Below are 15,442 nucleotides of genomic sequence, written 5' to 3' on the forward strand. Positions count from 1 at the left end.
ACCCTTCCAGACCTGCCTCCCTGACAATGCCCTTTGTTCTGACCTCTGAGGGATCACAGTCCGCATGTGGCTTCACTTCTCTGTGCCTGTTCACCCCCAGCCCTGCCTCGCGGGTGTCGGGCCCCCCCCACACCCACCTGCCTGTCCTGCCAGCGCCGGGGACGGCCTCTGTCTGCTGTGGGTGCCTGTGGGCTTAGTGCACTGGCTTGGGCGGCACCGGTGTGAGGTGCGTGCACCGTAGAAACCATACCTGCTGGTGACCAGGTGGGCGTCCCTCGTGGGCCCGCGGCGACGTGGGTGCCCTTCTCCCATCCTGCAGCAGGCAGTGCTGTGGAATCACGCACGCTGAGCGCGTCTGTGCGTAGACCCGGAGTGTTGGAGGGAAGATGCTGGTGGCGTAACAGACGGTGCTCGCGTTGCGCGTTGCCACTTTGACCTGCTCGCGGCGGCTCGGACGTTATCTCACGAGGCGCGAGTGGGGGGATGCGTACTTTGCAGACGGGTGGAATGCGACCGTGACTCCGCCAGTCTCACGGGCGGGCGAGGCAGGAGACGGGTGCCTTTCTGTGTCCCAGCCGCGGTCCCCGTGCTCAACCTTACGCCAGAGTGGTGTGGCGGTGATCTCACCGGCCGGAAGCCGCTGTCTGCGGAAGTGTCCTCGACCGGTCAGTGCAGAGACGGGGGCTGAAGGAGGGCCGAGGTCCCACGGAGGAGGGGCCGGAAGAAACGAGGTCGGGGCTGTGTGTCCCCCTCCCGGACTCGTGCACCTACACAGCAGGTGTCAGCAGGTGCAGTTTTCGGACCAGAGGCACGCAGTGGCCTGACACAGTGCAGTGACAGAGGCTTCGTCCAGCCAGGGGATGCCAGACCCTTCCTCCTCACCTGCGGGGTCATGGGCAGCTTTCTGGTGTAGGATGCGCCCCCGACAGCATGTCCTTAGTCTTCCTGTCCTCCCCCCGCCCCCCATTGTGGTCACACCCACGGGACATTGTTGTCATGCTGAGAAAATACGGACCGGGCAGCCTTGGTGGCACATGCCTGTTATTCCCCGCCCCCCACAATCCCCCCCCCCAACCCTCCGGCCATCATCCGGGCACTTTGGGGCCCCTCCCCCAGACGAAGGCCGCTGTTCCGGGACGGCCAGGGCCTCCTGGGCCTTCTGCCCCGATAGCACCGCCGAAAACAGGGCTTTCCCGGGCACCCTGTGACAGGTGCACCGGCCCCGTGGCTGCACGTGCGTGGTCCAGGCTCAGAGATCTGCACGGTTTCCCCGCTCCCCGGGCCCAACCCGCCCCTCCGGGAGCCCGGCCCCCGGGCCAGGCCGGCCACTTCCTTCAGGACCCCAAGTCTCAGGTCGGAAGCCTGTCCTGCTTCTTGGGGTCGTGGCCGTGGGGTTTCTCTTTTGCTTTCGTGACACGGAGAACCCATCAGAATCGCGAATGGGGGGGGGGGGAAGCGCCGTCATCCTCCCTACCCTCCCCCAGAACCGAGAAAGCCGTGGGGCGGCTTGCCCTGGCTCGCGTGGCCGCCGTGAGCCAGGGGACGACCCCTCCTCTCTCCTTCCTCAGCTCGCCCAGGATGGGCGCACACCTGCCCTGCTACCCTTGTTCTGGGCGCTGCGCGAGCAGTGATGAGTCACACGTCCCCCTCCCCGGACAGGGTCCCGGGGGGCTTGCCGGCCATCTTCATACCCTTCACCAGAGTCCACGATCATCGTCCCTCCCATGGGACACTGGGCATCGTCCAGGGAACCAACACATCGTCCAGAAAAGCCAACCAGTCACCTGCCACCAACACCCCTCCCCCCAGGAAAGGCAACAATAGAACTGAACCCCGCACCCCAGATCGTGGCCGGGAGGTCAGCAGGACGGGGACCCTACGCCCCAGACTGTCCCCAGGAGGTCAGCATAGAATTGGAGCCCCGCACCCCAGATCGTGGCCGGGAGGTCAGCAGGACCGGAACCCCATGCCCCAGACTGTCCCCAGGAGGTCAGCATAGAACTGGAACCCTGTGCCTCAGACTGTCCCCGGGAGGTCAGCAGCCTTGGGTATTGTGACCAGCGGGCCCTGTGCCTCCTCTGCATGGTCTTCTGGGGGCCCCGCTCTCCTCCGTGCAGGTGGGTGCTTGGGATCGCTGGGGCCCTGGCTGGTTGGAGGTGGCCCTTGCGGCCTTGCTCTTGCCCGGGGTCCGGTCACGGCAGGGCCAGCCCCTCCAGCCCCGCGCCGGGGCAGGCTCTCCCCTTCCCGCTGGAACCCCCACGCCGGCTCCCCAGCGCCAGCGTCCTCTCGGGGCCCTGCCCCGGAGCCGCGCTGGTGTCCGAGGCCAGCTGACCCCAGAGCCCGTCCCGGGGCCGGCGCGTCGTGGGGCTGTGGTGGGGACACGCTGGGCGGACGGCGCCTTCCCGGCCAGCCCACCTCCCTCTCGGGTTCCTTCCTCCCGTGTCCTCCCTCCGTGCTCTCTCTTCCCCCGGTGCTCCGGCCCGTCCGGCTCCTGTGGCAAGACGCTGTCGTCTTGCGTTTGCCTCTGTTCCTTCAGCTCGGCTGTCGGTGGCTCCTGCCGGTGCTCGGGGTGGGCCCTGCATCCCCGGGCTTCCTCAGAGATCCCTGGCAGGGGGCCCATCTCTCACCCCGAGCCGGGCGAGCCTGCGTGGCCCTGGGGGGGAGCAGCGCCCCCTGAGCAGGTAGCCCAGCAGTGAAGGCACCTCTCCGAAGGGACCCGGCCGCTCCCGCATCTGCGCCCGGGGACCTCTGCCTCCCGGACAGGCTCTGACGTGCCACCCCCGGGGGCCTGCCGCTCCCCTGCGGCTCGGGCACAGTGGGAGGGCCGTGCGTTGCCCACGGGTCGGCTGAGCTGAGCTAGAGGTAGGGGACTCCCCAGCCCCCCCGGGTTCTTGGCCCAGATTGCTGGGCTTATTTGCTTATTTGCTTAGGCCAGAGGTCGGCCAGTTACGGCTGATGCGCCTCGTCTGTCCGGCCTCCTATTTTTCTGTGTCCCACAAGTTAGAATTATTTTTACGTTTTTAAAAAATTTTTTTTAACGTTTATTTATTGTTGAGAGACAGAGAGACACAGAGCATGAGCAGGGGAGGGGCAGAGAGAGAGAGAGACACACACACAGAATCCGAAGCAGGCTCCAGGCTCCGAGCTGTTAGCACAGAGCCCGACGCGGGGCTCGAACTCATGAACCGCGAGATCATGACCTGAGCTGAAGTCGGTCTCTTAACCAACTGAGCCACCCAGGTGCCCCTATTTTTATGTTTTTAAATGATTGGGGGGGGCATAAAGGAACGCTATTTCGTGATGTGATCATGTATGAGATTCTAATTTCAGTGTTCATGAGCTGCTGCACAGCCGAGCCCACTCATTTCGTGGCATCTGGGGCTGCTTTTGTGTAATGCCTGTGTGGATGAGTAGGTGCCACGGAGACCCCGTGGCCTCTGAAGCTAAGATACCCGCTCCCTGACCCCCACAGGAAAGTGTGCTGGCCTCTGGCGTAGCTGGTCCACACTGACAGGACCTTCTGCTGGGCCAGAGCCTCTGGGACAGGAATGGTGTTCCCATGAGCTCCGGGAGCCCAGGTCTGCTAAGCCAGAGGTGTGTCCCATGATCCCCGAGGGCCTCGGCCGCCCGGGCTTTCCAGGGGGCCGGGAGCCCCAGCCTTCTGTCCTCCAGGGGCCCACCCACTGCTCCCTGCGACGTTAGGTCCCAGGCAGAGATCCGGCCACTGAGGACAGATCCCATTGGTCCATGGCACCAGAGAGCACAAGAATGAAAAGACACATTACAACGCCTTGCGTGCAAACACTTTTAGTATTTTGAATATTTTATAGTTAGAGAGTAATTCACTGTTTAAAATTGAACACAAGACCTATTTGTCAAGTGATGGATGAGTACGTTCATCAAGGAATACATTCAACGAGAAAACTACTTTGTTTCGAGAAAAGTACTTTGTTTCGTAAAACGTTTGGAAGGGGATTCCGTGTCTACGGAAGGATATGTGATTTCCTTAATCGGTTTGTTGTGTAAACAAGGGGGCATCCTCACATTTATTTTTTTCCTTTTCCAGAAAGGCATTTTTATAGAAGGAGTTGTATGTAAAGAATGGGAAGGGTTCGTTGCTTTTTGTTAGGATTTTACGGATTTCTTTTTTTTTTTAATTTTTTAATGTTTATTTTTGAGAGAGAGAGAGAGACAGAGAGGGAGAGAGCATGAACGGGGGAGGGGCAGAGAGAGAGGGAGACACAGAATCGGAAGCAGGCGCCAGGCTCGGAGCCATCAGCCCAGAGCCCGACGCGGGGCTCGAACTCACGGACCGCGAGATGAGCTGAGGTCAGCCACCCCACCGACAGCCACCCAGGCTCAGGCGCCCCGGGTTTTACAGATTTCTTGACCGAGAAGTGTCCCTCCTGACCTGGGCATCTGTGGGCTCGAGAATAAGAAAGTTGCCTTCTCCAGCGTCCTGTGCAAACCCTACCACGTTGGCATTGATCTTTAGGTAGAGTCAGATGGCAGTGCGTGACTGGGCCTGAAAAGTTGAGGCCGGAAGCTGGGTCTAGAGAGACAAAACCAGGACGGAGGGGCCTCAGAGGGAGAACGGGGGTGTGGGCATATGTCGAGTTTACGTGTACTTCTGTTTGGGGGGGGGGGGGCGTTGGCAGGAATCGGGAGTCACAGCTCAGTGTGAGCGGGAGGTGAGGGCTGGAGTGAGGGGTCTGGGGACCACCAGCAGGTGAGAAGGGGGCACAGGGGCGGGGGCGGTGAGGGGACAGGGGACAGAGGAGTGTAGGGAGTGTGCCTTCTCAGGGCACAGTAACCCCCCCTGAGGAGAGCTGCCCTCTAGTTCTGCTCCTGCGTCAGCAAAGCCCGGTGCTGCCGAGCTGAGGCCGGTCGGCCCTGCGAACTGGCCACCTGTCACCGGGGGCCCCCGTGCTCACCTTCCCAGCCCTTCTCATTGTCACGCTTCCCTCCCAGCCACCCAGCCCCCTGTGCACATCGCTGGCCGTGTCACCCCTCGTCCCACAGCCCCCCGTCTCGGGGCCGGGGCCTCCCCTCACTCCCTCCATAGGGAGAGTACCCCCCGCCAAGGCCGTTACCGGGGCAGACGAGGGTGGCTCGTGGGCTCCCGAGGAGGTTTTGACACTGCGGTTGATGGCTTGCCACTGATTATGTGTGTGAATAATTGCGAACCTGGATGTGCCTCGTCAGGTAGCACCCACACTTGGAGTCCATTCACTCACTCATGCATTCATTCGTTCCTTCACTCACCCATTCATTCACTCACCCATTCGTTCATTCACCCATTCATTCATTCACTCACCCATTCATTCATTCACTCACCCATTCATTCATTCACTCATTCATTCATTCACTCACCCATCCATTCATTCATGCACTCATTCGCTCATTCATTCACTCATTCATTCATTCACTCATTCATTCACCCATTCATTCACTCACTCATTCATTCATTCATTCCTTCACTCACCCATTCATTCACTCACCCATTCGTTCCTTCACTCACCCATTCGTTCCTTCACTCACCCATTCGTTCCTTCACTCACCCATTCATGCATTCATTCACTCACCCATTCATTCATTCACTCACCCATTCATTCACTCACTCATTCATTCATTCACTCATTCAATCCTTCATTCACTCATTCATTCACTCACCCATCCATTCATCCATGCACTCATTCGCTCATTCATTCACCCACTCATTCATTCATTCACTCATTCACTCATTCACTCATTCACTCACCCATTCATTTCTTCACTCATTCACTCATTCATTCATTCATGTAGCACTTGTGTCGAGGGCCAGCACCTCCCAGCTCCCACGCTTGGCACGTGGACACCAGGGAATGAATGATCTCCATCTGCCTGCACCCGTCTCGTCCTTTCCTCTGACCCCCCTGTGCCTGCCCAGCCCCCTCCGGTTAGAGCCCACCCCCCACCCCCGTGTGGGCTCCTGGTCCCGGGTCGACGCCTCATGTAGCCTGGCTGAGCCTGCCGCAGTGGGGGCCCCCTGTCTTACTGCAGGCGCTGTGTCCTGGGGACTCGGTCTCAGTCTGCTTGAGCGACTGTAGTGACAAGGGTGCCACACACTGGGCGGCTCAACCCGCAGACACTTACTTCTGCCAGTCCTGGAGGCGGGAAGTCCAAGGTCAAGGTGCCGGCCGCGTGTCTGGTGAGGGCTCGCCTGTGGACGTATCTTCACGTGGCCGGGGGCAGAGAGAGGGAGGCGAGGTCTCCTGCCTCTGCTTAAAAGGGCACTCGTCCCAGTGAAGGCTCCACCCTCGTGCCCAAATCCCCCCCTGGTCCCATCCCACAGGGGATTAGAGGGGACCCAGGAGTCTTGGGGGCTGCGAACGTGCGGACCGCAGCCGGTGGGAGAGGCACGCTGGAGCAGGGGTGTGGCGATCAGAGCTCCGTTCTGGGGCCCAGTTTTCCCAGATGCGGCCACAAGGGAAACACGGCCGCCACCGAAGGACGTTGTGACGCTGCGAGATACGGGAATAAACACTGCGCCCTCCGGGCCCTCACCTTTCCTCGGGGCTCGGTGACCCGGCGAGTGGCACGTCGTGGCCACATGATGGGCTTTCACCTCGTCCGGCCACGTGTCCGCATCCCGGTGCCACCTCCGTAGGGTTGAGCGGGCGGTCTCGGCCGCTGGGTGGCTTGGGGAGCCTAAACGTGGCGGCGGTTTACTCGTGGTTTAGAGGGGTCCTGGCTCCGGGGACACGGCCCCCTTTTTGGAGACCGACCACCATCTGCGTGTGGGCCGCTGTCCGCTTGGGCGTCTGTCCCGCTGTCCCCCAGAGGCGTCCCTGTTTGGATGACAGAGGGTGAGGCCACAGGATCTAGCAGACCCCGTCTGACTCTGTTGGTTCCTGGGTAAACGGCTCACACGACCCGCCAGCTCCCCGCCTCCAGCGCCCGCGGCCCCTCCACGGGTGCTGCGGCTCGGGCTGCGGTCGGCCGGGGCCCGGCGGCTGCACCTGCCGCTCTCGTCCTGGGCCACTTGCTGCTCCTTCTTCCCCGACCTCGGTGGCTCCGTCCTTCCTGTCTGTGCGTCCGGGGCCTCGCGCCGCACCCGGATCCTGCAGGTGCCGGGTTCCCGCTGAGGCGCACTGACGGGTTCACGGCCAGGAGGAGAGGCCGGCCCCTCTCCGTGGAGGCCGTCGGTCCCATCCCCCGCCGGCGCTGAGAAGCCGGGATGGCCAGGCCAGGTGCGGGGTCGCTGCCGGGAGGGACCGCGTGTCGTGGCCGCTGTGACCCCTTGTCCCCGCCTGTGGGCCGGTGGCCTGGCCTCCCGCCTCCAGCCACCGACTCCCCGCGTGTCTTCGCTGGAGCCTCGCCTTCGTGTCTCACGTCCTGTCTTCTTTGCTCTCGTGCAGCCTTGTCTCCCGTCACGTGCGCTTTCCTGTGTGTCTCAGGTTGCTCACTGGGCGCCAGTCCGATGCGCTAACTGCGTGCGATAACCGTTATCCCACCGGGGAGGCCAGGATGACGACGCCGCCTCACTGCCCTGCGGGAGGGCCAAGGAGCCTGCGGTGCCTGGCAGCCTCGTGGGGCTCCGAGGACACCTCCTCTCGGGGTGGGCCCCACCCTGCCCTCTCCCACCCCTTCCCTGCCGACATCTCCCCTCCCTACCCCTTCCCTGCCATCTCCTCCCCTGCCTTCCCTCACCCCTTCCCCTGGTCAACCCTCCCCACCCCTCCCTTCCCCGGCCCTCCCTCGTCCCTTCCCTTTGTCTCCCCTCCCCTCTCCCACCCCTTCTTTGCCCTGCCCTCCTCACCCCTTCCCCCTCCTCCCTACACCTCCACTCTCTCCTCCTCCCACCCATTCCTTGTCCCTCCATGCCCTCCCCAGCCCTCCCTCACCCCTTCCCTTTGTCCCAACTCCCTTCCCTACCCCTCTCATCCCCCCTCCTCCTCCCACCCCTCCCTGCCCTACCATCCCCTCCCCAGCCCTCCCTCACCCCTTTCCTTTGTCCCCCCTCCCTTTCCTACCCCTCCCTCCCCCTCCTCCTCCCACCCCTCCCTGCCCTACCATCCCCTCCCAGCCCTCCCTCACCCTTCCTTTTGTCTCCCCTCCCGTCCCTACCCCTCCCATCCCCCCTCCTCCTCCCACCCCTCCCTGCCCTACCATCCCCGCCCCAACCCTCCCTCACCCCTTCCCTTTGTCCCCCCTCCCTTCCCTACCCCTCTCATCCCCCCTCCTCCTCCCACCCCTCCCTGCCCTACCATCCCCTCCCAGCCCTCCCTCACCCCTTCCTTTTGTCTCCCCTCCCTTCCCTAACCCTCCCATCCCCCCTCCTCCTCCCACCCCTCCCTGCCCAACCATCCCCGCCCCAACCCTCCCTCACCCCTTCCCTTTGTCCCCCCCTTTCCTAACCCTCCCTTCCCTTCCTCCTCTCACCCCTCCTGTCCTACCATCCCCTCCCTAGCCCTCCCTCAGCCCTTCCCTTTGTCTCCCCTCCCTTCCCTTCCCTACCCCTCCCATCCCCCCTCCTCCTCCCACCCCCTCCCTGCCCTACCATCCCCTCCAGAGCCCTCCCTCACCCCTTTCCTTTGTCCCCTCTCCCTTTCCTACCCCTCCCTTCCCCTCCTCCTCCCACCCCTCCCTGCCCTACCATCCCCTCCTCAGCCCTTCCTCACACCTTCCCCTTGTCTCTCCTCCTCTCCCCTCCCTCCGGGCTGGGCTGCACAAGGCCCAGATTTCAGGATTTCACGGAGAGCTTCTGTCCACTCCCCAAGCTCTGTCCGAGCTCCCAGCGGCTGCCGTGGAGTCCGGCGTCCTGGGTCTGCTCGCTCACTTTCCGTGGAATCCCGTGCACTGTATGCTGATCATGAGAGCTCTGTATTCTGAGGGTTCACACCCGAGATACCTTAGGAAGTGGTAGGTGGGGGATGAGAGTCCCGTGTGGGTGTTGGCTGTGCCGCCCCCCCCCCCAGGGGGCTTGCCTTAAGACCCACGGACACACACAGTCTCTGCTCGCACACCCACCGGAGGTGCGCGGAGGGAATCGGCGCACGTCACGCAGGGTGGCTGTTCGGTTGTGATTCCGGCTGAAGCTGAGGTTGATCCTTCCTGAATGGAGACCTGACATCTTAACGAAAACGGGTCATTACTGTGCTGACATTTCGGACCCGTGTGACAGCGGCCCCCAGTGGTCTGTCCAGGCTCCGTCTGTGGCCAGGCTGCCCGGCCGCCTGGCGTTGCAGCTCATGGGACTAAACACGTCCGTTTGCAGCGGGGGCTGGCGGAGAGGTGCTGTGCTGGGGGCTCGATGTTCCCTAACGTCTGCTGCTTTTCCTCGGACCCTTTGTTTTCTTAGCTGTGTCTGGACGGACGACGAGCTGTTTAGATTGTCTTGGCGTGTCTGATTTTTTAAAAGAATTTTTAGTGTTGGGCTAAATGGGGAAGGGGCATTAAGGAATCTACTCCTGAAATCATTGTTGCACTATATGCTAACTAATTTGGATGTAAATTAAAAAAAAATTAAATTAAAAAAAAATTTAGTGTTTATATTTGAGAGAGAGACAGAACGCGAGTGGGCGTGGGACAGAGAGAGAGGAAGACACAGATTCTAAAGCAGGCTCCAGGCTCTGAGCTGTCAGCACAGAGCCCGACACGGGGCTCGAACTCACGGACCGCAAGGTCATGACCAGAGCTGAAGTCGGATGCTTAACCTCCTGAGCCCCCCCAGGTGTCCCTGGTATGTCTGATTTTGAAGCCCCCCCCGACCCTTGTGCATTTTTGAGGTGGCAAAGGTGACCCAGTTGGGTATCACTTCATCCTTACGAAGATGGGAAAGCGTCCAAATACGACTTTTTCTTGAAAGATACGTGGCCTAAACAGAAATAAACGTTTTGATAAACGCTCATAGTCGTTGGTTATCACCAAGGCCCAAATACCGGACAGACCCACAAAGGTGCTGGTCACTATGCACTGTGGTAATGGCCTTTTGCCTGCTTTGGAGTTTCACTTACGGATCTCTTCCCACCCCTTTTCAAAGAGGACAGAGAGGCCTTGCTTCAGGTGTTAGCGAACACGCTCCCTCAGTGTTGCTGTTAACGCCCACGTTTCCTTTTACGTGTAAGTATTTGGAAGTTCTCAATCGTTGGTGCCGCGTGTAAAATGAATGGCCTTCACCATATGGCCGTGGACGATCACACGTTTACTCCTGCAACAACGCACTATATTTGTGAACCGTCTGATTGAGAGGACGAATCCCGCACACAAGATCTTCAGCTTAGTTCGTCTAGATCGCACTTGACATATGAAAGTGAGTGTTCAGGCTCGGGTGACAGGCTCACACAGCACGCCCTATTTGTAGCACCGATGGCGGTCCCTCGGCCGTTGGGTTTGCCCCGAGCGTGACACAGAGGCCGGGTGGGGGTCCCCTCGTGGCTAGCCCCGAGAGGGGGCCCGGGCTGAGCGTGGAGCTTGCCCTCAACGTCCTGCTCCGGAGTCATCATCTCGATGGAAGTCTCCCCGCCCTTCTTCCAGGCCACCTTGCACCAACTCTGGTTCTCCAAAGCCAAAACCTGCCTGCCGGCGGTGGGGGCGGGGAGGGGGAGCTCAGGCACACGGCGATGCCCCGAGGCCCGTGCCCAGGCTGGAGGCACCGGCTGGTGGAGGCAGGGCCTGGCCTCGCCCGCGTCCACCACCTCCGCCCTGCTGCGGGGACCCATCCTGCCTGTGGGATGAGCCTGCCTTACCGAGGACACAGGGCTGCTTAAAACGTACCCGGGACCTGGGGTCCGAGGCCCCGGGCTCTCGGTCTGATGACTTTTCTGTACGTTGAGCTATAAAAATCCCACCCCACGGAGGGCCTTTGGGAATCGAGCGTCCTGCCTTCCTTCCAGAAGTGGAAGGGACCCTCCCTTGCTCTCAGGTCTGGAGGAATCCTTTCTGATCTCCCCCCCCGCCCCCGGGACGCGTTAATAATAACCTAGACGTTTTCAATGCATATCGTGGCTGCGTGAGAAACCCAAGTCGCCGAATTTTCAGAACCTAAGCAGTTAATGTTAGAAATTTTGCTGCAAATAAATTGATCAGTATGCAAGACAGTTTTCACGGCTGAATCATGGTCCACAGTTTAGGTAAACAGATCTGTGATGACATTTTCTGAGTGGAATACAAATGCCGTTCATTTCCTCCCAGCGGCTCCTGGCACTTCTACACGGATAACAGATTCTCCCAAGAAGGTGTTGGACACCAGGAAGAAGGATCTTTGTTTAATCCCTCTGAAAAGGTAGGGCTGTGATAGCGGGTGTGATTTCCGTGAAAGGAATTGCTCGGAGAGACATGGCTGTCGGGGAGGACATTTTTCTTTGCCTGTTAGCTGCCTCTGTGCACCCCCGACCCCCGGAGAGACCCCTTCTGGTCTTCCGGTTCTTGGAATTGTCGTGAAAACATCATGTCGTTGTCTTGTGAAAGTTTGCACGTAATTAATTCTTCTCCCCATGTTGTGAATGAAGATCAAGGGATATTTTTCTTGTTGCGATTCCCATGAAATAGCGGGGTGGGGGGGGCCCGGGGTGTTTTCTCACTTCCTCGTGCCGCCGGCATCCGTGATGCTTCCGGGGCTCCCTTCTCCCCGCGTCCTCGCTGCCCGTGCCGGCACAATATGTCTGCGTCTGAAACGGGAGCCGGTCTTGAGCTAGATGCTACATCACGAGCCGGCTCTGTTCTCTGGGTGGTGGCGAGGCTCTCAGAGCCCTTAGCTCATACTGATGTTAAAACGAGCCGAGAAGCTCACTGCAACTTTGCGCGAGGCAGGCAGTCATTTTGCCCGTGTGTGTGTGTGTGTGTGTGTGTGTGTGTGTGTGTGTGTGTGTGACGGGAGTCGGTGCTTCCCGAGGTGGGGGGTGGGGGGGCGTCTGCGTTTGGAGTCAGACCGCTGCGGACAGAGATCATTCTGCCTGTTTGTGCGTTTGCCGTCGGTTATGACCCCGGACCCCGCGCCCAGGTCCGTGCACCAGGGCCGCCTTTGAGGTGGGGGAGGAGTGTTGATGTCGCAGGAGGTGGGGACCTCCAGGGCACGGGAGCCAGAGGGCACGCCCCCCAAGGGCCGGGCCGGGCGGATCCGGTCAACAGCTCTGCAGCAGTCAGAGGAATACATTTCGGAAGAGGGCACTCCGTGCATCCTGCTTCATTTCTCCCAGAGCGTTTCCACGGCCAGGATGGCATAGGCGTGGCCTCCTCCAGGAAGCCTTCCTGGGCCCTCGTGGGCATTCCCACAACGTGCTGCCAGGCCACCTGCGCAGCCCGCGGCCCTCGCGAGGGCCCTGCCCAGCCCCGTCTCCACCAGAGGCAGGAGGGGTCCTCTCGTCTCTGACCACCCAGCCTCTGCCAGGCTCCCGGCGCAAAAGCAGAGCTTCGCGAAGGCCGTTTGTGATCGCGACGGGGCCCCGTTTTCTTACAGCGGCCTCTGCAAAAGGAAGCAGGGTCCGGATTAATCCCATTTCCCGGTTGGAGCACAGGTAGAGAAACCGAGTCGCGCGATGGGGAATCCAGGCCTGCGCCCAGGACCCTGAGCTGGCACACGGCCCTCGGGGTAAGAGGCCGGAGGGAGGTCTGAGCTCGCGCCCCGCCCGGCCGCGGAGGCCCCGCGTGTCAGGTGTGTGGCGTGCACAGATGCAAATGCGCATCCGGCCCAACCGTACTTTCCTTCCTCCTCCGGAAATTTTTTGCCCCATAGTCTCCATGTGGGAGGATCAGGTGATCGAGGCTTTTTAGAATCTTCCCTTTCTGGGTGCTGACGGTGACACATGGAGTATTTTGGGGCGTTGACATCATCTCTTCCCTCCTGAACGCCCTCTTCGCAGCTGCATCACTCAGGCCCTGCCGTCGTCCACCTGGACGGCTGTGACCTTCCTTGCTTCGCAGCAGGAGCAGCACAGGTGTGGTAAGAATGAACCACGGGGGACCGGGCCCAGGCCGGGGAAGGGACCGGCCAGGGACAAGCTTCCTGCAGAAGTAATGTTTGAGCTGAGCTGAATGACTGTTAGGAGTTAGCTTGGTGAAGAGGGAGGAGAGCGTTCTTGCCACAGGACATAGCGTGTGCAAAGGCCCTGAGGTGGGAGGGAGCACGCCGTGTTCAAGAAACAGAGAGCAAGCAGTGTGACCAGAGCTCAAGACGGGTGGGTGGCAGCCTGACCACACGGGGACTGGCTGGATGTGGCAGGGAGCTCCACATTTGTGCTGGGAGCGGACAGAAGCCGCCGGAGGATATGAGCGAGGCTGGTCTTGGCAGATCTGGCCCCCGTGACGATGCGTGGGGGGGAGAGTAGGTGCAGGAGGCCAGCGGAGGGGGGCCTGAGGCAGGCCTGCAGCGGAACCCAGAGATTGGAGAGACCTTTAGGGGTAACAGCAGGCCCCGATGGTGCATTTGGGATCATGGCCAAGCGCCTGGATGAGATGCCCTGGGGAGAGGAGAGGTGGAGGGGAGCAGGGAGACCCAGGAGGCGGGGCCTGTGAGTGGGAGGGGCGTCTGGCACCTCGAAGCCCGGGGAAGGGCGCTCCAGGTGGGCGAGGGGGGGGGCAGCTCTCTGGTGGGGGCACGGGGACAAAGGCCTGAGTGCCGAGGGCTGCACGGGAGGCCCCGAGGCCTCAGGGTGACCCACAAGGGACAGGAGACTACTTTACCACGTGACAGACTGTCCCTTGTACAGTTGAAAGTCCCTCATTTGTTTGTACCGTGGGTTTGAATTTTGCTACGTGATCTGTCAGTAAAACCGTTCATGTTTCTGTGCCTCACTAGACGCTTCTCCTTTCTCGTGTGGTCAGCCCCAACTACGTGGGAAAGTCCGGGTGAGGACCGTGACCTTGCCTCCCCTTCCAGCGTCTGCTGGGGCCGCCAAGGGCCTGGGGTCCAGGACTCCCCGGCCCCGCTGGCCTGCCTCCGCCCTTGCGCAGGGGTGTGGGGCCATGTCTGTGCACCTGCTCGGGGACGCTGCCGGAAGGCCGTGTCCACGTTGGGGTCAGGGCGGTGTTCCCGCGTGTGCCTGTGTGTGAAGCCCCGTGGGGGCACGGGCAGGGCAGAGGTCGGGGAGGTCAGGGACGGCACAGGGGTGGAGGCACACTCGGGGCCTGTCTGCTGACCCCACCTGCAGTGGTGGTACTGTGCAGGGAGGCATGAAGTCGGCCCTGGAGAAGAGCTCCCCCCTCACAGCCCTTTGCTCCCGCATCACTCGGTGAGCTGTCGTGAGCGGGGGCCGCTGAGCGATCGGGAGGGCCCTCTGTATGGCCGTACCCCCCTTTGTGGCCCAGCACCTAAAATCCTAGAAGTAACTTCATTCCTTACAGTAAGAAAATGACTCCCGGTTTTGTTAGCGTCTGTGTGTTTAATTTGGCCACGTTTATGTTTTCTTTTTAAGTGTATTTATTTGTTTTTATTTTTTGTTAAGGTTTATTCATTTTTCAGAGGCAGAGAGAGACAGAGCGTGGGGGGTGGCAGGGGCAGAGAGAGAGGGAGACACAGAATCCGAAGCAGATTCCAGGCTCCCGGCTGTCAGCACAGGGCGCGACGCGGGGCTCGAACTCACGAAACGAGAGATCACGACCTGAGCCGAAGTCGGTTGCTTAACCGACTGAGCCACCCGGGTGCCCCAAAGCTCTAACATCTTCGTCCCCCCGTCGGCTCGCGCCCGGTGTCCTGCACAGGCTCGGAGGGCTCGGGGGGTGTGCTCAGTGGGGTCCGATGGAGGCAGAGGAGGTCCACCCGTGCATAGCGTCCAGTGGGGCAGACAGGGTATCGACGTGCCACGAAGACGGGGCCTGCCCTGCCCTGGCTAAGCCTGGGCACTCGTGCAAAGCAGCCAGTCTCTTTCTCCTTGCCCCCCTCATTCATCTGAGGAGAGGATTGGACAGCGGGAGCCCCTTAGTCAGGTTTTGGGGACCTTTGCTTTCTGTAACTTGTATTACAAAAACAACCAATATTTTTGTCTTCCCGTAAAAAATAGGAGGAGTATCATTTTGTCCTAACTACACATTACCTTCCGTTTACCCCCTTTTCATGACATACTGCTCTAATCAAAGTCAGACTTCCTGATACAGGACTTCTCGGTATGTTTTCAGAGGACACTCAGGGGTGCCTGGGTGGCTCAGTCGATTAAGCGTCCGACTTTGGCTCAGGTCATGATCTCGTGGTTCGTGACTTCGAGCCCCGCGTCGGGCTCCGTGCTGACGGTTCAGAGCCCGGAGCTGCTTCGGATTCTGTGTCTCCCTCTCTCTCTGCCCCTCCCCCGCTCATGTGCGCGTGCTCTCTCTCTCTCTGTCTCTCTCAAAAATAAATAAATGTTACAAAGTCTAAAAAAACAATAAAATAAAGGACGCTCCAAGGAGGGCGAATGGTGTGTGGCTTTTCCTAGCTTGCTTAACCGTGCAAAACTTTTTCTCGGAGAATCTGAGGGGACTGACTCTGTGC

At 60.4% G+C, this 15,442-nt stretch overlaps 1 protein-coding gene across 4 annotated transcripts in view; it reads left to right on the forward strand.

The window, feature by feature from the left end:
- ARNT2 (aryl hydrocarbon receptor nuclear translocator 2) overlaps window positions 1-15,442 on the forward strand; it is a 148,320-nt gene that overhangs the window by 19,137 nt on the left and 113,741 nt on the right. Inside the window, exon 1 of one of the 4 annotated variants that reach the window (XM_030317226.1) lies at window positions 10,994-11,266. The exons of the other annotated variants lie outside the window; for them this stretch is intronic. The gene's annotated coding sequence lies outside the window, so the exon portion shown is untranslated. Of the gene's footprint in view, window positions 1-10,993; window positions 11,267-15,442 lie in introns of those variants that run through there. 4 annotated transcript variants of the gene reach the window in all.

This window comes from Lynx canadensis, chromosome B3 (assembly GCF_007474595.2).
Source record: "Lynx canadensis isolate LIC74 chromosome B3, mLynCan4.pri.v2, whole genome shotgun sequence".
NCBI classification, from domain to species: Eukaryota; Metazoa; Chordata; class Mammalia; order Carnivora; family Felidae; genus Lynx; species Lynx canadensis.